This window comes from Ovis canadensis, chromosome 6, assembly GCF_042477335.2.
Source record: "Ovis canadensis isolate MfBH-ARS-UI-01 breed Bighorn chromosome 6, ARS-UI_OviCan_v2, whole genome shotgun sequence".
NCBI lineage: Eukaryota > Metazoa > Chordata > Mammalia > Artiodactyla > Bovidae > Ovis > Ovis canadensis.
In genome coordinates, this window is record NC_091250.1 from 15,287,444 (window position 1) to 15,309,270 (window position 21,827).

A 21,827-nucleotide genomic window follows, 5' to 3' on the forward strand; every position below is an offset into this window, starting at 1 on the left:
GTCACACCTGCCATTGTGTTTTGAGTCAATACTCGGGGTGACAGTCTAGTCAGTGCATAGGAATCAGGTATCTCTGGAGTGGATTGGAACATTGGGTTCTTTTGGAATTGTGTCACGACCCCTGGAGTTAATCTAGAGTTTCCATTTGATACCGCATCCTCTTGAGGTGTGACGGGTACGGTGGGTTACCTTTCCCGACCAAGCAGGGAAATGGACCCTCATCTCAAGATGAGGAGGGTAAAATGGAGCTCTTGGTGAGGTGTCGTGCTAAAGTCGGTGTTGCTCTCGAATGGAGACGGGTATGTCAGGTTACTTTTTGAGTTACATCAAGAGTGTAAAGAACGCTTTCGAGGCTCAAGAGGGAGTGAGGGATTTCTCTTGAGATGCCGCAGCGGAAAAGGGCCTCATCTCGCAGGAGGAGATAATCTCCTGGTTTTTCTCGTGTTGTGGCAGGAAACTTGGGGTTCCTCTCTAGTTACGACGGGGACCTCTGGGACCTGTTCCTGTCGCCTCAGGAAAGCCAAGTCTCCATGTGAGTTGGGATGGGCCTCTCAGGATTCCTCTCCAGTCGGTGCTGGGGCCCAAGCATCATCTGGAGTTGAGGCCAGAACCTCAGGTTTCCTCTCCAGTGGTGACATGGATCTCAGGTTTCCTATGGAGTTTCAACTGGGGAGTCAGGCCTCGTCTTGTATGGAGATGTGGAAGTCTGCTTTCGTCTCGAGCTGTAAAAGTAGTTTCAGGCTTCATGTCGAGTTGACATAGGGATCGGTGGCTTTCTCTCGAGGTGCCACAGGGCTGTCACACCTGCCATCCTGTTTGGAGTCGATACTCAGAGTGACAGTCGAGTGAGTGCAGAGGAATTAGTTTTATCTGGAGTGGTTTGGGACATCAGGGTCTTCATGAATTTTGGCACGACCCCTGGAGTTCCTCTCGAGTTTCAACTTGAGACCACCTCCTCTTCAGGTGTGATGGGAAAGCCGGGATTCCTTTCCACGAAGCAGGGAAGTGGACTGTCATCTCGAGACGAGTGGGGGGAAACGGGGCTCTTTTGAGTTGTGGCAGGACACTTGGTGTTCCTTTTGAGTGGAGACTAATATGTCAGGGAACTTCCTGAGTTGCATCAAGAGTTTTAAGGAATCTTTTGAGGCTCAAGAGGAAAGGTGGGGTTTCTCTCAAGAAGCTGCAGCGAAAAATGGCCTCATCTCACCTGGAGGGGAGAATCCCCTGGATTTTCTCGAGTTATGGCAAGAAACGTGGGGTTCCTCTCTAGTTACAACGGGGAACTCAGGAACCCATTTGTGCTGCCTCAGGAAAGTCAAGTCTCCATGCGAGTTGCGAGGGGCCTCTCAGGATTCCTCTCAAGTTGGTGCCGGGTGCTAGATCCTCATCTAGAGTTGAGGCTGGAACCTCAGGGTTCCTCTTCAGTGCTGACATGGATCTAGAGGTTCCTATGGAGTTTCAACAGGGGAGTCAGGCCTCGTCTCATGTGGAGACATCAAGTCGGTTTTCCTCTTGAGCCGTTAAAGTAGTGTCAGGCTTCCTGTCGAGTTGACATAGGGATCTATGGGTTTTTCTCGAGGTGCCACAGGGCTGTCACAACTGCCATCATGTTTTGAGTCTATACTCAAGATGACATTCGAGTCAGTGCAATTATATAATTTTATCTGGAGTTGATTGGCACATTGGGGTCTTCATGAATTTTGGTATGACCCCTGGAGTTCCTTTCAAGTTTCAAGTTGACATTGCCTCCTCTTGAGGTCCGATGGGAACGCTGGGATTCCTTTCCCAATGAAACAGGAAAATGTACCTTCATCTCATGATGAGGAGGGAAATATGGGGCTCTTCTTAGTTGTGGTGGAACACTCGGTGTTCCTCTCGGGTGGAGACGGGTATGTCTGGGAAATTCTTCAGTTGCACCAAGGGTGTCAGGGACTCTTTCAAGTCTCAAGAGGGAAGGTGGGATTTTTGACGAGACACCACAGCGAAAAATGGCCTCACCTTGCATTGAATGGAAAATCTCCTGGTTTTTCTTGAGTTTCAGCAAGAAACATGGGGTTCCTCTCTAGTTATGATGGGGACCTCAGGGACCCTTTCTTGTAGCCTCAGTAAATTCAAGTCTCCATGTGAGTTGCGAGGGTTCTCTCGGGATTCCTCTCCAGTCGGTGTAGGGGACTAGGTCCTCATCTTGAATTAAGGCCGGAATTTCATGGCTCCTCTCCAGTGTTAACGTGGATTTTGGGGTTCCTATGGAGTTTCAACAGGGGAGTCTGGCCTTCTCTCGTATGGCGAAAAGGAAGTCCACTTTCCTCTCGAGCTATAGAAGTAGTCTCAGGCTTCCTGTCGAGTTGACTTAGGGATCTGTGGCTTTCTCTCGAGGTGCCACAAAGCTGTCACACCTGCCCTTGTGTTTTGAGTGGATACTCCGGGTGACAGTCGAGTCAGTGCAGGAGAATCAGGTGTATCTGGAGTGGATTGGGACATCGGGGTCTTTTTGAATTGTGGCAAGACCCCTGGAGTTCCTCTCGAGTTTCAAGTTGAGACCGCCTCCTCTTGAGGTGCAACGGGAATCAAAACATAAATTGGGACACTGTTTCCACTGTTTTCCTAACTATTTTCCATGAAGTGATGGGACCAGATGCCATGATCTTCATTTTCTGAATGTTGAGCTTTAAACCATCTTTTTCACTCTCCTCTTTCACTTTCATCAAGAAGTTTTTTAGTTTCTCTTCACTCTCTGCCATAAGGGTGGTGTCATCTGCATACCTGAGGTTATTGATATTTCCCCCAACAGTCTTGATTCCAGCTTTTGCTTCTTCCAGCCTAGTGTTTCTCATGATGTAATCTGCATATAATTTAAATAAGCAAGGTGACAATATACAGCCTTGATGTACTCCTTTTCCTATTTGGAACCAGTCTGTTGTTCCATGTCCAGTTTTAACTATTGCTTCCTGACCTGCACATAGGTTTCTCAAGAGGTAGGTCAGGTGGTCTGGTATTCCCATTTCTTTCAGAATTTCTATGGTTTATTGTGATTCACACAGTCAAATGCTTTGGAATAGTCAATAAAGAACAATTTGGGATGTAAAGCCTGTCTTCTATCTCGTTAGGAAATTGTACTCAATTTACACACGGAAGCAACATCTCAGTAGTCTAGACACCAAGAAAGCCCTTTAGGACTATTTACAAAAAACAAGGTGGGGAGGGCGGGACTTCCCTGGCAGTCCAGTGGTTAAGACTTCACACTTCCATGAGGTGAAGTTTTGATCTTTGGTAAGGGAACTAAAATCCTACACACTGAACTTGGCCAAGGGAGGAAAAAAATATTATCCCTAAAACTAAAACTAAGAGGGCTGGGCTTTGGGCTTTCCAGGGCTGGAATTGGGACCCAGCTAAGCTGACATCTTTTTGTTTTTTTTCTTTTTCTTTCCTTTTTCCTACCAAGTTAAGTATACTAAAAAAAAAAAAAAAAGTACCTTTTTGTCTCATGTTCAGCTAAATTTCTTGAATGTTAAAAGCCCTCACTTTCCAGGTTTTGATTTAGCCAAGGATTTCAAAAAGCTTTCTGTTCACAGTGTTCAACTAGATACAAGTAACAAAAGCTTCTAATTGCCTGCTTACTCTCATTGCTTTAGATAAGACCTTATCTTGCCTGGTGCTCCCCCCCACCTTTAACTCCAGCCTCTGTGGTTACCTTCTTGACTGTCTTCCAGGATAACTTGATTCTTAATGTCCTGATTGTTTTTTTAATAGTCTTTAAGGTTTCTCACTGTTTTTTTTTTTTCCCCCTATCTGAATTAAGAGAGGAGAAAGGAGTATTCTCTAAAGCGATTCATGGTTCTTGTCTACAAAAAAAAAAAAAAAAGGCAAACAAAAAACCACAATGGTTTAAGAATTGTGAAACACCAGGTTCTGGTCTTAGCTCTACTGTTGACTAGCAGACACTCAAGCTATTTCTAAAATAAGTTGAAATTGCATCTTTTTAAAAAATAATTGATGTTTCTTTTAAATATTTATTTTATTTATTAAGTATTTATTTCACTGTACCAGGTCTTAATTGCAGCACATAAGATCTTCAATCTTCCTTCCACAAGGAAGGGCATGTGGGATCTAGTTCCCTGACCAGGGATCAAACCCACATCCCTTGCACTGGAAGCACAGAGTCTTAGCCACTGGACCACCAGGGAAGTCCTGAAATACCTCTTTAAAGTCTCTTTCAGGCTAAAGTATGAATCTCGGGACCCTCATAGTTTCCCACCACATTTATTCTCTGCTTTCCCCCAGTACCAAAAAAGAATCCAGTGTATTCATGAATCCTAATTCTAAATCATTAAAAACTGGTTTCTGTCTCCTTTTTTTTTTCCTTCAAACTTTAGAAAACCTAATTAATTAAAACATAATAATTTATAAAACATAGCTTATACAGTGGTTTTCTTGCAAGCAGTCTTTAATAGACTTTTTTCAAATTCTGACAAATACACTAAGTGTTTGGTTTGGATATGCAGAACTAAAACTATCTAGAAAGATTTCTAATTACTTAGTTCAATCCGTGAAATTCCTGAGAATTCCATTTGGAAGAAAGAATAAGAAAAAATATGGGGGACTTCCCTGGTGGTCCAGTGGCTAAGACACTGTAGTCCCAATGTAGGGGGCCTGGGTTTGATTCCTGGTCAGGAAACTAGATTCTACATGCCACAGTGAAGACCTGAAGAAGCCAAATAAATAAATAAAATTTAGAGTGAAACAACTATATATATATATATATATATATATATATATATATATATATATAGAATATGGGCTTTGCAGTCTGAGACACCTGGCCTTTTTTTTTTTTTTTTTTGCTTTTGTTTTAATGGTAGCAAGCAAACAGGATTTATTTCAGAGAGAAAGTACAAAACTCTCAGCATAGACACTGACAGGAGGTGAAGTGCCCCAGACCGTGGCTTTTTTACTAAGCAGTGCAACTTTAGATAAGTTACTTAACCTCTCTGAGCCTCAATTAAAAAAAATTCCCTGTTTTGGTCATACTTTTTAAACTTTATTTTTTAATATAAATTTATTTATTGTAATTGGAGGTTAATTACTTTACAATATTGTATTGGCTTTGCCATACATCAACAAGAATCCACCACAGGTACATACGTGTTCCCCATCCTGAACCCCCCTCCCTCCTCCCTCCCCATACCATCCCTCTGGGTCCTCCCAGTGCATCAGCCCCAAGCATCCAGTATCATGCATCGAACCTGGACTTGCGATTCTTTTCATATACTATATTATACATGTTTCAATGCCATTCTCCCAAATCATCCCACCTTCTCCCTCTCCCTCTCCCAGAGTCCAAAAAACTGTTCTATACATTTGTGTTTCTTTTGCTGTCTCGCATACAGGGTTAAAATCGCTTTACAATGTTGTGATGGTTTCTGCCATAAAAACATGAAATGCTTCACCAATTCACATAACATCCTTGAGCAGGGGCCATGCTAATCTTTGTATCATTCCAATTTAAGTATATGTGCTGCCAAAGTGAGCACTGAGCCTCAATTTCTTAATCTATGAAATGGGAATGATAGTTCCCTTGCAGGACTGTTGTGAGGATCACATGCCAGGTATATATTAAGTATTCAATATATGTTCACGTTCTTCTCCATTAAACAGCATCTTATTTGTTACTTTGCTCACCAAGAGCACACACTTGGGCCTGAAACAGCCTAGGTTCAATGCCTGATCCCACAATTTTAGTAACTCTGTGATTTGGGACAAGTTGTTAACAATCTCAGAAGCACTGTTTTCTCATCTGGAAAAGAGTTAGCAACAACTAACTAATGGAGTTAGTGCCCAGCTCCGGGAAGCGTTCATGAAATAGACACATCCATTAGAATCACATTAAATCACCGTGGAGACAGCATGGATGCTGAGAGAGTGCTGATGCTGAGTGGCTGCTGAGTTGCTGGCGAGGGGTCAGCCAGTTGTCCAGGAGGAGGCTCAACATTCTGTTTCCTGATTTTACCTTTATTTCCCCACTTTTCTTTTTTTGAAATATTTTAAATTATTTTTTGGCTATGGTGTGTCTTAATTTCAGCATGTGGGATCTTTCATTGTGGGACATGTCCTCCTCTCTAGATGTGGCTCCTGGGCTTAGTAGTTGTGACTTGCAAACTTAATTGCCCTGTGGCTTGTGGGATCTTAGTTCCCCCACCAGGGATCAAACGCTCGTCCCCTGCATTGGAAGGCAGATTCTTAACTGCAGATTCTTAACCAACAGGGAAGGCCCCTCCCCACTTTTCTGTGTCTTTCTCCTTTGTCTTCTCTTTCAAAGTTTCTGCTGTGTGAAAAATGTTTATATCCAAAGTGATATGACATGTAACCTACATATTTTCTTTCCCTGCATGGCCTCCATAAATCTTGTGTCTGTGCATGACTCTTTCTCAGTTCTGGGTTTTTGATTCCACGCCCCCAGGTAGAATACTGTGTGTTGAACTCTGTCCAATGGATTTGGTGCTGTGTGTCCCCCTCTGCCTCTGATACCTCCAAGATGAAAATACCTAATTGCTAAGAAATCTGGGGGCAAAATAAATTCTCAGGAAGGACCACGACTTAGCATCTTTTCATTTCTCTTTTACCTCTGAAAGAGCATAGTCTGCTTGTTCTGTCTCGTGACCTCTTGTTTGATCATGCTATGCATAATTAATATGGCATGTCCAACAGGAGTAATTCTACTTGCTTCTTTCCCTGAATATTTAGACTGGGGGTAAATGGCTTCTTGTTTTTACTTAAGAGTTAAACAAAAGGGACTTCCCTGGTGGTGCCGTGGTTAAGACTGTGCTTTTCAATGCAGGGGCTGCAGATTGAATCGCTGATAGGGGAACCAAGATCCCACATGCCTCAATGCTCATAAACAAAAACAAAAACAGAAGCAGAATTGTAACAAATTCAATAGACAACTTTAAAAATGGTACACATCGAAAAAGTTCTTAAATATATATATGTGTGTGTGTGTGTGTGCATATGTAGTCTATATGTATTGCACGTGTATAACCCTTTGTATTAAATAGTTCGGCTTCTTACAGCAAACTACATTAGAAGCCAATGTTTTCAGACATGGATGCTTTGAAATGTAAATTTATAGTCCCTACTAACAAAGAACTATAGGAATTATATGTCTTGTGCACTTTTGATAGCACATCCCAACTTTGTGTCACCTATTTGAGAGGCTGAATGATGCCATCATATAATCTTGGACTTAAATTTCAAAACCCTAGCTAGAATTTTCTGCTTAGTCTTTCCCCTATAACTGACAGTTTTACCCCAGAGCTAAAGACAAATGAAGAACAAAAACAGGCCTTTTGCTGTGCTGATTATTTCTTGCTCACCTCTTTTTCTCTATTAAAAAAAAAAAAATTAAGGTATATATTTTTTAATGTGGGCCAATTTTTTTTTTTTAATTTTTTATGGCCACATCATACAGCATGCAGGATCATTAGTTGGGGCTTGCAAACTCTTTGTTGTGGCATACAAGATCTACTTCCCTGACCAGGGATGGAACCCCAGCCCAGTTTTATTGGGAGCTCGGAGTCTTAGCTACTGGACCACCAGGGGAGCCCTAGACCCATTGTTTCTTGACTGCTTTCCCTTTGTTCCTGCAGTCCTTTCTTCCCTTAAGAACATTAATGACTGAGACCTGTTTAAGGGCAAGCATTGTGGCCAGGCTTAGATCACAAAATGTCTTGGACCAAAATGAAGTCATGCTTGATTCTCTTTCTCCAGGGACCCCCCCTCCCCTATCTGCTTACAACACCCAACGTTGAGATAAAAGAATTTTCCAGTTATTTCAACCAGATCATCAGGTGCTCTGGACCAAACCCTAGACTGTCAGATTTGTACCCTTTGTATATTTCCTCAGGCTTCCCAGGTGGCTCAAGTCGTAAAAAATCCGCAGGAGATACAGGTTTGATCTCTGGGTCGAAAAGATCCCCTGGAGGAGGAAATGACAACCCACTCCAGTATTCTTGTCTGCAAAGTTTCATGGACAGAGGAGCCTGGCAGGTTACAATCCACAGGGTTGCAAAGAGTCAGACACGACTTAGCCACTGGACACACACACACACATGTAATTCCCCATATTTTGTCTTTCCTCTTGTCATGATGGGCATTAAAGTCTTAAAATGAAGAGGGTCTACAAGCTTTTTCTCAGGGACAACCAGGAAGGATGGCAGCTGACCAACTCACTCAAGATGGCTGTTCCCTTGCTCTCTGTCCATCCCTTGCCAGATCAGTGCCTGCTTCATTTACACTTAGTCTGACCTTCCTACATACTTGCCTTGGGCCCCAGCTAGTGATTGTTCTTATCAAAGTGGTGGTGAGGGATGTGCCCTTCTATTGGTTTCCCTGGTAATCGATGAGCCCATCTGGTATTAAATCCCCTATAACTGGCTATCTCCCCCTCCACCAGGAGCAAAGAATGCTGCCACGTCCTGAAGGTGTCTGATGCACAGGGTTGGGGGGAGGGTGTTGCTCCAGGACTTTGCTTCAGACACAGGAGCTCCCCATCTGTCAAACCACTGATGTCTCTGTTGCTTGATGGATGTGTGCATGCTAAGTCACTTCAGTCATGTCTGACTCTTTGCAACCTTATGGGCTTTAGACCGGCAGGCTCCTCTGTTAATGGGATTCCCCAGTCAAGAACAATGGAGACGGTTTGCCATTCCCTTCTCTAGGGTATCTTCCTGGCCCAGGGACTGAATCCCCATCTCCTGTGTCTCCTGCATTGCTAGTGGATTCTTCACCGCTGAGCCACCAGGTAAGCCCTCTGTTGCCCAATACAGGCTTTCTTCTGTCTTAAAGCTGGGCAAATGCAAGTTTTGTAGGCTTGTGAGGTGCAGTCCAACAGGTGGGCATAAAGAGACCAGCTTCCTTAGCCCCTCAGGAAGGGGTGAGAAACTTGACAGTTTGGGGAGGTGGTGACAATTACCAAGAGGAGACGTGGTGGGGCAGGGGAGTCCCTGGGACCAGCCAAGGTGGAAATGGAGAGCTTGAGAGGAGCTTGGCTGGGCCTGTGGATCTCCCCCTGCGGGGACTTAGGAGAAAGGGTTCCTCAAATACAGTGATAAATATTATTTGCCCTGTAATAGAATTCCATTTGAAACTGTTACAGCTGAGGTGTTACAAGCCCATTCTTGTGTCACAGAAAGCTAGGTCGCTCCTCCATTTGGAAGGTATTATTTTATTTTCCTTGTTCCTAAAATAGCACAAAGGAAGGCTTCTATTTGTTCTCCCACCTTGTGCTAATCTTAGAGCAACATGAAAATGCTTACTGTGTGTGGATCTTGAAACAACACTGAAAACTTCCAACATGGGAAAACAATTAATTCCCACTCCTTCCCCCTTTCCTCTTAGATTCCAATGACTGGCTGTGTTTAACCCTAATTTTGCCTACTCCTTCTCAGAAAAGTCACAGTAACATGCATGGATCTACTAGCAGGATCATAGATTCAGTAGGGTGTGGGATTCCAGCTTGATTCTCCTGGGGCTGACATCTCATCAGAGAACAATGAGTCCTAAAAAGCATATGTTCAGTGCTGGGTTTGGGGGTCTGCATGATAATGGCTTCAGGAATGCAGCTCAGACAAAAATCCCTGAGAGTTTAAACACTCAAGCTTCTTGGAGAAGGTGGGCCTCCAAAGATAGATGTAGAGAAGAGTAAAGAGAGCTGGTGAGTAAGTCAGAAAGAAAAAAACAAATATTGTATATTAATGCATGTATGATATGCATTATGGCAGGCTACAGTCTATGGGGTCTGTATGACCAAAGTCATGACCAAAGCAACTTAGCATGCATGCACCACACATATATACATAATCTGGGAAAACAGTATTGATGAACCTCTTTACAGAGAAGAAATGGAGACACAGGTGTAGGGAATGGACTTGTGGACTTGGCAAAGGAAAGAGAGGCTAGAACAAACTGAGAAAGTAGCATTGATGTATATACACTCACTCACTCTCAAAGTCACTCAGATATGTCTGACTCTTTGAGACCCCATGGACTGCAGCCTGCCAGGTTCCTCTGTCCATGGGATTTCCCAGGCAAAAATACTGGAGTGGGTTGCCATTCCCTTCTCCAGGAGATCTTCCCAATCTAGGGATCAAACCGAGTCTCCTTCATTGCAGGCAGATTATTTACCATTTGAACCACCAAGGAAGCCCCATGTATCCTCGTAACTTGTGGGAGGCTGCTATATAGCATAGGGAACACAACCTGGAGCTCTGTGATGACCTAGAGGGGTAGAATGCAGGGGGAGGGAGGTTCAAGAGGATAGGGGGATATATATGCATATATATATATATATATATATATATATATATATATATATGCTGCTAAGTTGCTTCAGTGGTGTCCGACTCTGTGTAACCCCATAGACAGCAGCCCACCAGGCTCTGCTGTCCTTGGTATTCTCCAGGCAAGAACACTGGAGTGGGTTGCCATTTCCTTCTCCAATCCATCAAAGTGAAAAGTGAAAGTGAAGTTGCTCAGTCGTGTCCAACTCTTCGCAACCCATGGATTGCAGCCTATCAGGCTCCTCCGTCCATGAGATTTTCCAGGCAAGAATACTGGAGTGGGGTGTCATTGCCTTCTCCGATATATATATATATATATATATATATATATATATATATATATATATATATATATATATATATAATCATTGTGACTGATTAACATTGATGTATGGCAGAGAGAACCACAACACTGTAAGGCAATTATCCTCCAATTAAAACATATATATAGAGAGAGACAGGCAGGTGGAGGGTACAGGCGAGAGCAGCCTGTATGGGGCATCTCTGTGGAGAAAAAGGGACCCAGTTCACTGGAGACAGCAGTCATAGCTGAAGCAATTTCTGATTCAGTGAAAGCCTAAAGTAGGATTTTCCTCATACTAATGGAAACCCTGTGTGTTACAAACATATACATCAGAACATTAGAGGGAAGTAATGGATGACCTGACTCCTGGGACCTACCAGCTGAATATGGAGTTGGGAGGGGGACCGTGTTCAGAGAGGCTCAGCCTCTGTACGTCTGCTTTCTCTCCCGTGTTGCTTTGCCCAGTCGGGGCCGAGATACAGGTTCATGTGCCCCCACTTGTTCCCTGTAAACTCAGCTCGTATCATGTCTTTCTCTCGCTCTCTCCCTTCCTCTGCCTTTTCTGCTCATGGCCAGATGTTGAGAAGTCCTTCCTCGTTGTGAATTTTGGATGGAATGTCCACCTGTGACATCAGTCTTTTGTGTGCATGCCCAGATTAGCAGGGAGCATAAACAATGGGAACTCTATCAATACCCACCTGGTCTCAGGATCAGGAGTCTCCAGGCCCAGCCCTAACACCTTTTAGCTCCTTGAACTCTGGCATTTCAACTACCTGTTCTTCAGTTTCATTTATTTGTAAATTGGAGACATTAATAGCTCCCTATCTACCTTACACAATTTCCTTGAGGCTTAAATGAAATATGGTTGTGAAAGTGCTTTGGAGACAAAGAAATATATTTATTAAGAGTAACTCAATACTTGAGGGGTTGCATGAGGGGGAAGGTGGTAAAACTGAGACATCTCAATAAATCCCATCCCGTCCTATGATTTTATAAAATTGTTTTATACCACTTTGTCGTTGATTAGTAACTAGGTTGTGTCCGACTCTTTTGCAACCCTGTGGACTGTAGCCGTCCAGTCTCCTCTGTCCATGGAATTCTCTGGGCAAGAATACTGGAGTGGGTTGCCATTCCTTTCTCCCAGGGATTTTCCCAACAGAGGAATTAAACCCACATCTCCTGCTTGGCAGGTGGATCCTTTACCACTGAGTCACTAAGGAAGCCCTTTATATTCCTTAAATAAGCTGAATTAGATAGCTTTTCCTGCTTTTCTAACAACTCTCACTCTAAAGGTATCTTTTTTCCTACCTAGAGCTCCTTAAAGGCAGAACCCAGGGCCTCCCTACACGTTCCCGCTCACCTTGCTTGGCTTCCTCACCAGCCACTGGGCCTCCCAACCACTGAAGCAGCAACAAAAACTCTCACACAGCATCTCCAGAGGCTCTCTGGACTTCAGTCATCACCCCAGGCCTTCCAGGAGCAGCTGATGTAAAAAAATGTGAAAAGATTTTTCCTAAGACAACAAGATGCTCTACACAGAGACTTGGATGTCACTTGGCTCCTCGCTTAGAAATGACTTAGGAACCTTACTGTGAAAGAAAGTCCTGCAGTATTTCAGGAACAGGTATTCACAGCACAAACGTTGACATATTTATAAACTTAGGAATGTGATGATAGATACCATGGTGTGGATAAAGGAACATATGATAGTGTCCTTGGTGAGGTCGGCTGTGTGAGACCAGGTCTGAGAAGGATATAACCAGCACATCCCCAAGGTGCCACAAGCGGTTTAATGATGGGACGATTAACCGTGGTGTCATAGTTTGCTGGGGCTGCTGTAACAAAGTATTAGTCTCTTTAGGCTGCTGAAACAAAAATACCATTGATAAGTGGGCTTCCCTGATGTCTCAGAGGTAAAGAAACAGCATGCAATGCAGGATACTTGGGTTTGATCCCTGGGTTGGAAAGATGCCCTGGAGAAGGAAATGGCACCCACTTCAGGATTCTTGCCTGAGAAATCCCATGGACAGAGGAGACTTGTGGGCTACAGCCCACAGGGTCACAAAGAGTTGAACATGACTGAGTGACTAAATCACCACCACCATTGATGAGTGGCTTGAAAACAACAGACATTTATTTTCTGGAGGCTGGGAAGTCCAAGATTAAGATGTGGGCAGGGTTGATTTCTTTTGAGGCCTCTTTCCTTGCCTTGCAGACGGCTGCCTTCCCCCACAGACTGTCTTCTTTCTCTGCTTGTCGACGTCCTAATCTTCTGTTACTGTGTATATGCTAAGTTGCTCAGTCATGTCCGACTCTGGCACACCATGGACTATAGCCCGCCAGTCTCCTCTATCCATGGGATTCTCCAGGCAGGAATACTGGAGTGGGTTGCCATGCCCTCCTCCAAGGTGATCTTCCAGGCCCAGGAATCGAACCCATATCTCTTATGTCTCCTGCATTGGCAGGCGGGTTCTTTACCACTAGTGCCACCTGGGCTTCTTATTATATGGACACAAGTCAGATTGGATTAGGGTCCACCTGTATGACTTTGTTTAACTTTAATTACCTTTTTGAAGACACTCTCCTAAGACAGTCACATTCTGAGGTCCTGGGGGTTAGAACTACAACATAGGAACAGGGGGGCAACGGTTACAACTCAACCCTTAACTCACACTGTGGGCAAGGTAAAGAGAATCAAGACGAATGGAGAAGCCACTGGAAACTATTAACAGCAGAAGCCTCTATCATCCTTGAGCCTGGAGAAACAAAAGAGAAAGGGTGTGCTATTCCTAGAACCCATCCAGAGCTGTGGTCATAGGGGAGGGGCTGCCCAGCATGGGTGCTATATGACAAAGGAAGGCACCCATGGTGGAGACCAGGCTCTGGCAGAGAGGGAGGGAGAAGACCCACCCCTCTCTCTCCCCGCCCATCATACTCCTGCCTTCACACTCTGATAGTGCTTCCCTTTGGTCAAGAACCAAGAAAGAGGCACTGAGAACAGCAAAGCCCGGAGGCTGCAGCTTATAGATGTCAGGCTTTGAGGCAGGGAACGGGCTGACAAGTGTGGCCAGGGGTGGGAGGGAAATGGTAGGATTTGAATGGGACAATGGAGAATTGCCAGCTCAGTGAGAAAACAAAGACATTTGCAAAGGAGGAATTAATTATGCATACTCAGGTAACATAAATGGACTTTAAAGTGTCATTGGAAAACAGAAAATGCTACTTAACTACAAAAAAAAAAAATTAGTCATACATTCAAAACTGAACCGCGTATTCATGTAATCATTTCCAGTCCCAGAAGTTACGATTTTAAGATACTTGTTTGCAGAAGTAAAGCAGAACTATAGAAAAATAGGTTTGTCAATTTTGTCATATTGAGCACTGATGTTCTTAAAATGGAATGGGAAGTATTATTGGAACTGTTTTGGAATAGAAAGCAGCTCTCTGCTTCAGGAGGGTGCCTTGTGACCATACCCATTAATGGTCACACCATGATTATATGAACTGGGTACATCCCCTGTGTTATCCCGCTGGGGCTGCCATAATAAAGTACCATAGGCTCGTGGCTTTGACAACAGAAATTCGTTTTCTTATCACTCTGGAGGCTGGAAGATTGAGACCCAATGTTGACAGGGTGGATATATGCTGAGAGCTCCCTTTGGGAGTTCCTTTTCAGTGTGTGCTCACATAGTCTTTCCTGGGTGAGTTTGCAGGAGGGAAAAGCAAGGGGATGGAGGGAGGGGGAGAAAGGCTGATCTCTTGGTGTCTCGTTTTTTGTTTTTTGTTTTTCCTAAGTTCTAATCATCCTGATTTTATGATCACAGAAATACTACAAATATCCACAGTTGGTGAACACCATTTTAACAAATACAGATAGAAGGATGGATAGATAGCTACATAGATAGAGTGACTGTAACAGGAATAGGCTCAATCTGCAATGCTGTTTTTAAAGTATAGTGTTGAATTTAATGTTACTTGAATTTTTAAAAAAAATTATTTGGCCACACCAGGGCTTAGTTAAGGCATGTAGAATCTAGTTTCTTGACCAGGGATCAAACCCAGACCCCCTGCACTGGGACACAGGCTTGATCCCTGAGTCAGGACGATCCCTTGGAGGAGGAAATGGCAACCCACTCCAGTATCTTTGCCTGGAAAATCCCATGGACAGAGGAGCCTGGCGGGCTACAGTCCATGGGGTCACAGCGTTGCAGACGACTGAGCAATTTAGCACACACTCATGCATTTCCCTAAAGGCCTCACGTCCAGATACAGCCACTCTGGGGGTTAAGACTTCAACATATGAGTTTTGGAAGGGACACAAACATTCAGTCCATAACATCCCATTCATATAGTGATATGAAATAGATGACACTTGATATGTTGATACTGATAGTCATTAAATCAAGAAAACTTCATTGCACACCTACTGTGTGCCAGAATCTCTGCTAGGCTCTGAGATTATAGGTTGAAGAAAAAAAAAAAAAACTGTCTCAGTCTTTAATGAGTTTATAACTTGAAAAGAGACAGAGAAACGGTTAAAACACAGGGGTCACTACAAAGAGAGCCTGAGAATTTGTGCTATGTCACTCGGTTATGTTTGGATTTTTTAAATTTAAATTTATTTATTTTAAATGGATGCTAATTAATTTACAATATTGTATTGGTTTTGCCATACCTCAACATGAATCCTTCATGGGTGTACACGTGTTCCTAATCCTGAACCCCGCTTCCACTTCCCTCCCCGTAGCACCCCTCTGGGTCATCCCAGTGCACCAGCCCTGAGCATCCTGTATCATGCATCAAACCTGTACTGACGATTCATTTCTTATATGATATTATACATGTTTCAATACCATTCTCCCAAATCACTCCACCCTCTCCCTCTCCCACATATCTCTTTGAGACCCCTTGGACTGTAGCCCGCCAGGCTTCTCTATCCATGGGATTCTCCAGGCAAGAATACCGGAGTGGGTTGCCATTTCCTTCTCCATACCCAGAGATCGAACCCACGTCTCTTGGGTCTCCTGAACTGGCAGCAGGTTCTTTTCCACTAGCACCCCTGATGGCTCAGATGGTAAAGATTTCATCTGCAATGCAGGTGACCTGGGTTCTACACCCAAGTCAGCAAGATCTCCTGGAGGAGGGCATGAGTGCCAATATTCTTGCCTGGGAGTTCCATGGACAGAAGAGCCTAACAAGCTACAGTCTATGGGGTCGCAAAAGAGTCAGGACATGACTGAGCAACTAACACTGTCACTTTCTGTTCAGCGCCTCTGGGAAGCCCCAGAGCACCTCAATTCAGTTCAGTTCAGTCACTCAGTCATGTCCAACTCTTTGTGACCCCATGAACCGCAGCACGCCAGGTCTCCCTGTCCATTGCCAGCTCCCGGAGTTTACCCAAACTCATGTCCATTGAGTCAGTGATGCTATCCAACCGTCTCATCCTCTGTCGTCCCCTTCTCCTTCTGCCCTCAATCTTTCCCAGAGAGTGCCTAGATGGGATGAGTAAATCACTCCCTGGGTGCTGCAGAAGTGATGTGCAAGCAGAAACATAGGATGAGGAATATTGGAGAGTAAACACGGGGTGGGGCAGACAAGGGGGAGCAATCAGGATTGAAGAAGGTGATACACAGAACTAGGGTGACCAGGATCCTGGTTTGCCAAGGGTTGTCCTGGTTTTAGCACTAAAAATCCCACATCTGGGAAAGCTCGGGGTCGCTGAGCCTTATATGCTGCTGCTACTGTTAAGTCGCTTCAGTCCTGTCTGACTCTATGCAACCCCATAGAAGACAGCCCACTCAAATGAACTCGAAATGAAAAAGGAGACATTACAACAGACAACACAAAAAGAGAAAGGATCATAAGAGACAATTAGAAACAACTGCATGACAATAAAATGGATAACCTGGAACAAATGGACAAATTCTTAGAAAAGTACAATCTTCTAAGACTGAACCAAGAAGAAATAGAAAATATGAATAAATCAAGCACTAACACTAATCACAAGCTTTAAATATGAACACATCAGTTACAAGCACTACTATCTGTGATCAAAAGTCTCCAACAAACAAATGCCTAGGACTTCACAGATGAATGCTCTCAAACGGTAGAGATGTGATAATACCTATGCTGGTCAAACTGTTCCAGAAAAATGTGGAGGAAGGAGCATTCTCAACTTATTCTGTGAGACCACCATCACCATGAACCGAAATGAAGCAGAAATGCCACATAGAAAAGAAAATTACAGGCTAACATCACTGATGAACATCAATGCAAAAATCTTGGGGAAAATTCTAGCAGAAACAAAACAAAAAACACATGAAAAGGGTCATACACCAAGTTCAAGTGGGGTTTACCCCAGGGATGCAAAGATTTTTCACTATCTGCAAATCAAGCAATGTGACATACTATATTAACAAATTGAAAGATAAAAACCATATGATAATCTTGATTGATGCAAGGAAAGGTTTTTACAAAATTAAACACTAGTTTATGATCTAAAAATCATCCCATAAATGGGTATGGAATAAACCTACCTCAACATAATAAAGGTCATATAGGATGTAGGAAAATCTTTCAGCAAACATTATTCTCAATGGTGTCAAGATTGAAGCATTTCTTTTAAGATCAGGATCAAGACCATGGTGCCCACTCTAATTCCTATTAATCAATACAGTTTTGTATGTCATAGACACAGCAATCAGAGAAGAAAACGAGAAAGAATGCATATTAGAAAAGAAGAAGTCCATCTCTCATTGATTGCAGATGACCTGTTTCTATTCACAGAAGACCCTAAAGGTAGAACCAGAAAATTACTAGAGCTAATCAGTGAATTTAGTAAGGGCCAGGATACAAAATTTATACACAAAAATCCTTTGCATACTTATAGCACAACAAGAAAAATCAGAAAGAAAAACTAAGGAAACAGTGCCATTCCCCACTGCAACAAGAATAGCATAGCTAGGAATGCTGCTGCTGCTAAGTCGCGTCAGTAGTGTAAGACTCTGTGTAACCCCATAGATGGGAGCCTACCAGGCTCCCCCTTCCCTGGGATTCTCCAGGCAAGAACACTGGAGTAGGTTGCCATTTCCTTCTCCAATGCATGAAAGTGAAACGTGAAAGTAAAATCACTCAGTCGTCTCCAATAATTCAGGAGCCCCTAGACTGTAGCCTATTAGGCTCCTCCATCCTTGGGATTTACCAGGCAAGAATACTGGAGTGAGTTTCCATTTTCTTCTCCAAAAGCTAGGACTAAACATACCTAAACAGACAAAACTCATGTATGCAGAAAGACAGGTTGTATGATGAAAGATAGCAAAGATGAAATAAACAGATAGAAAGATATGTCATGTTCTTGAACAGAAAGAAATCAATGTTGTGAAAATGACTATACTACCCAAACCAATCTGCAGATTCAATTCATCCCTACCAAACAACCAATGACATTAAAAAAAAAAAAGAACTAGGACTAATAATTTTACAATTTATATGGGGGGAAAAAAAGACCCAGAAAGGCCAAAGCAATCTTGGAAAGAAATGTGGAACTGGAGGAATCAATCTTTCTAACTTCAGACTATACTACCAAGACACTATGGTACAGGCACAAAAACATGAACATAGAGCAATGGAACAAGACACAAAGCTGTGAGATAAACCCACACTCCTATAGGCACCTTTTCTTTGACAAGGGAGGCAAGAATATAGAATGGAGAAAGGACAGAAAAGAGAACCTCATCAGTGAGTGGTGCTGGGAAACTGGACAACTACATGTAAAAGAATGAAATTAGAACACTTCTTCACACTATACACAAAAATAATTCACAATGGATTAAAGACTAAAAGGCCAGAAACTATAAAATTCTTAGAGGAAAACAGGCAGAACACTGTTTGACATTTACCACAGCAAGATCCTCTTTGATCCACCTCTGAGAATGACTGAAATAAAAACAAAAATTAAAAAAAAGGCACCTAGAGTATTTAAGCAGCAAAGAAAACTATAAACAAGATGAAAAGACAGCCCTCGGAATAGGAGAAAATAATTGTAAACGAAGCAATTGACAAAGGATTATCTACAAAGTACACAAGTAGATCATCAAGCCTCAAATCAGAAAAAAAGAAACCAAGTGAAAAATGAGCAGAAGACGTGAACAAACTTCTTCAAAGAAGACATTAAGAAGGCCATCAAATACATGCAAAGATGCTTCACATCACTCATTATTAAGGAAATGCTTATTAAAATTATATGAGGTGTCACCTTACACCAGTCAGAAAGGCCATCTCAACAATTCTATAATAATAAATGCTGGACAGTTCATGGAAGAAAGTAAACCCTCTTGCACTGTTTGTAGACATGTAAATGGATACAGCCACTATGGAGAAGGAATGTAGGTTTCTTAAAATAGTAGGAATAAAACTACCACATGATGCAACAATCCCCTACTGGCCATATACCTGAGAAAACCATACGTCTAAAAAGACATACATACCCCAATGTCCATTGCAGCACTATTTAAAATATCCAGGGCATGGAAGCAACCTAATGTCTATCAAGAGAACAATGGATAAAGAAGTTGTGGAACATATACACAATTAAATATTACTCAGCCATGAAAAGGAACAAATACGAGTCAGTTTAACTGAGGTGGAGGAACCTAGAAACTGTGATACAGAGTGAAGTAAATCAGAAAGAGGAAAACAAACATAGTATGTTAATGCATACACATGGAAACTTGTAAAATGGTACTGGTGAATATTTGAAGAAATAGATACACAGATGTAGGCCTTGTGAACTCAGCTGGAGAAGGAGAGGGTGGGACAAATTGAGAGAGTATCATTGAAACATAGCAACTACCATAAGTAAAATCACTAGCTAGTGGGAAGTTGCTATATAACATAGGGAGCCCAGCATGGTGCTCTGTGACGACCTGGAGGGTGGGATTGTGGGAAGTGGGAGGGAGGCTCATCAAAGAGTGGATAATATATTTATGGTCTATTCATGTTGTTGTATGAGGAAAATCAACCAAACATTGTAAAGCAGTTATCCTTCAATTAAAAATAAATAAATACAATCTGAAAACTTTCATTCAACACATCTGTACCGTCATCTAAAGCTATATGGGATCATCTTCTATTCCTAGCTATTTTTCCACTATAAGTGCTTATAAATGTCATTAAATGTTTTAAAAATATGATTTTAATAGCTAAACAGTATTGCTTAATATCTCATACATAAATAATAAAGTTTCAGCCTCAACATAGAAACAATACCACAAAAGGTTTCCTTTAAACTAAAGCTTGCATTTTAATTCAGTTCAATGATAATTTCCCTGAAGATCTAAAATTCTTATGAAAAATTAATTATGTGGAGTCTTTCTTGCTTTCATCTGTTATGCCTTATTGTCATTTACTTTTAAGGACTCTTGGACTTTCAACAGTTTTGCCTTAAACTGTATTTTTTGACTCTTGAGAAATCTGTACGCAGGCCAGGAAGCAACAGTTGGAACTGGACATGGAACAACAGACTGGTTCCAAACGGGAAAAGGAGTACGTCAAGGCTGTATATTGTCACCCTGCTTATTTAAGTTATATGCAGAGTACATCATGAGAAACGCTGCACTGGAAGAAACACAAGCTGGAATCAAGATTGCCAGGAGAAACATCAAGAAACTCAGATATGCAGATGACACCACCCTGATGGCAGAAAGTGAAGAGGAACTAAAAAGCCTCCTGATGAAAGTGAAAGAGGAGAGCGAAAAAGTTGGCTTAAAGCTCAACATTCCGAAAACAAAGATCATGGCATCTGGTTCCATCACTTCATAGGAAATAGATGGGGAAACAGTGGAAACAGTGTCAGACTTTATTTTGGGGGGCTCCAGAATCACTGCAGATGGTAACTGCAGCCATGAAGTTAAAAGACACTTACTCCTTGGAAGAAAAGTTATGACCCAACCTAGATAGCATATTCAAAAGCAGAGACATTACTTTGCTGACTAAGGTCCGTCTAGTCAAGGCTATGGTTTTTCCTGTGGTCATGTATGGATGTGAGAGTTGGACTGTGAAGAAGGCTGAGCACCGGAGAATTGATGCTTTTGAACTGTGGTGTTGGACAAGACTCTTGAGAGTCCCTTGGACTGCAAGGAGATCCAACCAGTACGTTCTGAAGGAGATCAACCCTGGGATTTCTTTGGAAGGAATGATGCTAAAGCTGAAACTCCAGTACTTTGGCCACGTCATGAGAAGAGTTGACTCATTGGAAAAAACTCTAATATTGGGAGGGATTGGGGGCAAGAGGAGAAGGGGACGACCGAGGATGAGATGGCTGGATGGCATCACGGACTCAATGGACGTGAGTCTGAGTGAACTCTGAGAGATGGTGATGGACAGGGAGGCCTGGTGTGCTGCGATTCATGGGGTTGCAAAGAGTCAGACACGACTGAGCGACTGAGCTGAACTGAACTGAAAATCTTAAATTTAGATATTAAGAATGTCAAGAAGCACTCTTATAAGTGTGAATAACTCAGTCATATCCAGTTATTTGTGACTCATAGACTGTAGCCCACCAGATCATCTGTCCACAGAATTTTCCAGACAACAATATTGGAGTGTGTAGCCATTCCTTTGTCGAGGGGATCTTCCTGACCCAGTGGTCAAACCTAGGTCTCTCGCATTGCAGGCTGATTCTTTACCATATGAACCACCAGAGAACACTGACCCTGGTGTACACGGATGTAAAAATCCTCAAAAGAATATTAGCAAACCAAATTGAAGATACATTAAAAGAATTATACACTATGATCAAATAGAATTTATTCTGTGCCTGCAAGCATGATTTATTATCTGCACATCAATCACTGTGATACAATATATGAGCAAAATTAAGGATGAAATCATGTGATCTCAATAATTGCAGAAAAACCTTTTGACAAAGTGTAACATCAATTTTGATACAATCTCTCAATACAGTGTTTATACATGGAACATCCTAAAGGGTATATAAGACAAGCCCACAGGTAGCATCCAACTCAGTGGTAAAGAGGTGAAAGATTTTCCTAGAAGATCAGGAATAGTACAAGGACGCCCACTCTCACCAATCTTGTTCAACATAGTAGTGCAAGTGTCCTACCCAGAATAACTAGGCAAGAAAAGGAAATAAGAGCATTCCCATTGGAACAAATGAAGTTACACTGCCA

General features: G+C 42.5%; 1 non-coding gene across 1 annotated transcript; it reads right to left on the minus strand.

Moving 5' to 3' along the window:
- Positions 1-5,427: 5,427 nt before the first annotated feature.
- Positions 5,428-5,531, minus strand: LOC138443068 (U6 spliceosomal RNA). Its single transcript, XR_011257994.1, has one exon. It is a non-coding gene; the product is annotated as a U6 spliceosomal RNA (small nuclear RNA).
- Between the last annotated feature and the right edge of the window lie 16,296 nt (positions 5,532-21,827).